The sequence below is a fragment of the Cervus canadensis genome, chromosome 32 (genome assembly GCF_019320065.1).
Source record: "Cervus canadensis isolate Bull #8, Minnesota chromosome 32, ASM1932006v1, whole genome shotgun sequence".
Lineage (NCBI taxonomy): Eukaryota > Metazoa > Chordata > Mammalia > Artiodactyla > Cervidae > Cervus > Cervus canadensis.
Window position 1 is genome coordinate 26,189,514 of NC_057417.1, and position 2,534 is coordinate 26,192,047.

The following is a 2,534-nucleotide window of genomic DNA, read 5'->3' on the forward strand; positions in this document are numbered from 1 at the left end:
TAGTGGCTCAAGACAACTTCTTTGTCCTAATAAGCCTGCAATTTGGGCAGAGCTTCGCAGGGTACCTCATGTCTGTTTTACTCGGTATAAAGAGGTGAGACCAGTACTGTTCAGATCTGGTTCCAGTCTCTTCCTGATTGCCCAGTCTCTCTTCTGGCCTGCTTGGGCTCTGAAAGATACTTCCCTAATTTTAGAATAAATACCAGTTTTCTGAGGGCAAGAAGAGATTTGCATTGTCCAGATCCAAGAAAGACCTCTCACATACTGTTTCAATGTAAATGCTGTTCATGTATAATGCCAAATGAATAGCACTCCTGGATTTGTGCAACAGGGATGTTCATAAGAGTCCCTAGAGATGGCCGGACCTCACATGTGGCCTGATCACCCCTCTGGACGAATAGTAGAAGCTGGCGTGGTCGAGGGAAACAGACACAGATTCCAGTGTCCCCAGTGATCCCGGGCATCACTGAGATCCCCTCACTGGGACTCAGGATCCATCTGTCAAAAGAGGAACTGCAAGGGATGGCCCAACAGTCCCATCCAACCCTGATGCTCATAATCCTGGGGCCTGTTTTGAGAGCGTGTCCTAGTAACAACACCGTGCACCCTTATCTCAGGAAAGATTCCATTAAGATTACTAGTTAGAAAACCTATAGGCCTTCTCATGGACAATTTATGCTGAAAGTCGCCTCTGCAGTGGGAGGCTGAGATTCCCCTTCTACCCCCATTTTTTTCCAATACCACTGGGCTCATTTGGGCTTGGACCAACCATAATGGAATAGGGACATTTAACATCAACCCCCCCAGACTCATTTTTCAACCCACACTTAGAGTTAGCCTTGAGGTTAGGGCTAACCCACTCCAGAACTTTTGCCTGGAAAATTCCATGGATTGGAGGAACCTCGTAGGCTACAGTCCATGGGGTCACAAAGAGTCGGACACAACTGAGCGATTTCACTTTAAGGTTGGGGCTAGGGTTAGGGTTAAGGTTACTTTTAGGATTGAAGTTAGGGTTAAGTTTAGGGTTGAATATAGGCCTAGGCTAGGGGTAGACTAGAATTAGGTTAGAGCAAAGGCCAGGACTCAGGCTAGGTTGAGGGTTTCGATTAGGGTGAGTCTTAGGGTTGGGGTTAGGGTTAGGGTAGGACTAGTTCTAGGTTTAGGGTTACATGTGGGTTTAATCTTAGGGTTAATCTGAGGCTCCATGACCTTGCCTTTACTTCTGCCTCTCTCGCTTCTTTCCTAGTCTCCTTTGCATGTCTCTTCTTCTTCCTAGTCTTTTTTTTTTTTTTTTGGCCGCACCACACAGCATGCAGGATCTTAGCTCCCCAAACAGGGATCAAACCTGTGCCTTCTTCAATGCAGGCAGGGAGTCTTAAAACTGGACCACCAGGGAAGTCCCTTCTTCGCAGTCTTTAAATACTGGTGTTCCTGGAGCCTCCGTCCATGTTGGTGGCTTTTTTTAAGCCCTTAGACTGTATCTGCATTTACACAAATTTGAAATAGTGGCTATCATTCAATTTCCTTCGCTTCCCTCCATCTTCCAGAAAAGTGTCTTAGTATACTGACATTTTTCTCTTTAAAAATTATTTATTGGACTTCCTTGGTGGTCCAGTGGTTAAGAAGCCGCCTGCCAATGCAGGGGACACTGGTTCAATCCTGGGTCCAGGAAGATCCCACATGCCCTGAAGCAACTAAGCCATGGAGCCTGTGCTCTAGAACCTGTGCTCTGCAACAAGAGAAGCCCCTGCAGTGAGAAGCCCATGCACCGCAATTAGAGAGTAACTCTCGCTCGCTGCAACTAGAGGAAGCCCATGCACAGTAATGAAGACCCAGAGCAACCAAAAATAAAAAATAAGTAAATAAATAAATAAATAAATTTTTAAAAAAAATTATTTATTTACAGCTAAATACAGCCATGAAATTAAAAGATGCTTGCTCCTTGGAATAAACCCTATGACAAACCTAGGCAGTGTATTAAAAAGCAGAGACATCACTTTGCCAGCAAAGGTCCGTCTAGTCAAAGCTGTGGTTTTCCCAGGAGTCATGTTCAGATGTATGAGTTGGACCATAAAGAAGGCTGAGTGCTGAAGAATTATGCTTTCAAATTGTGGTGTTGGAGAAGACTTTGGAGAGTCCCTTGGACTGCAAGGAGATCAAACCAGTCAATCCTAAAGGAAATCAGCCCTGAATATTCATTGGAAGGACTGATGTTGAAGCTGAAGCTCCAGGAAATTTGGCCACCTGATATGAAGAGCAGACTCAGTGGAAAAGACCCTGATGCTGGGAAAGTGAAGGGCAGGGGAGGCTGGCTGCCGTCCATGGGGTCACAAATTTGTCTGTATCCCTTACCCAGAAGCAACCACTGATCTGATTTCTACTACTATCTGTTGGCTTCACCTGTTCTAGAAATTTCATATAAATCAAACTATACATTGTATACTCTTTGGTACAAGGTTGTCTTCAAACTGCAACTGTTTTTCAGATTTACTCATATTGTCATGTTATACTGACTTTTTCAGTACAAGACATAT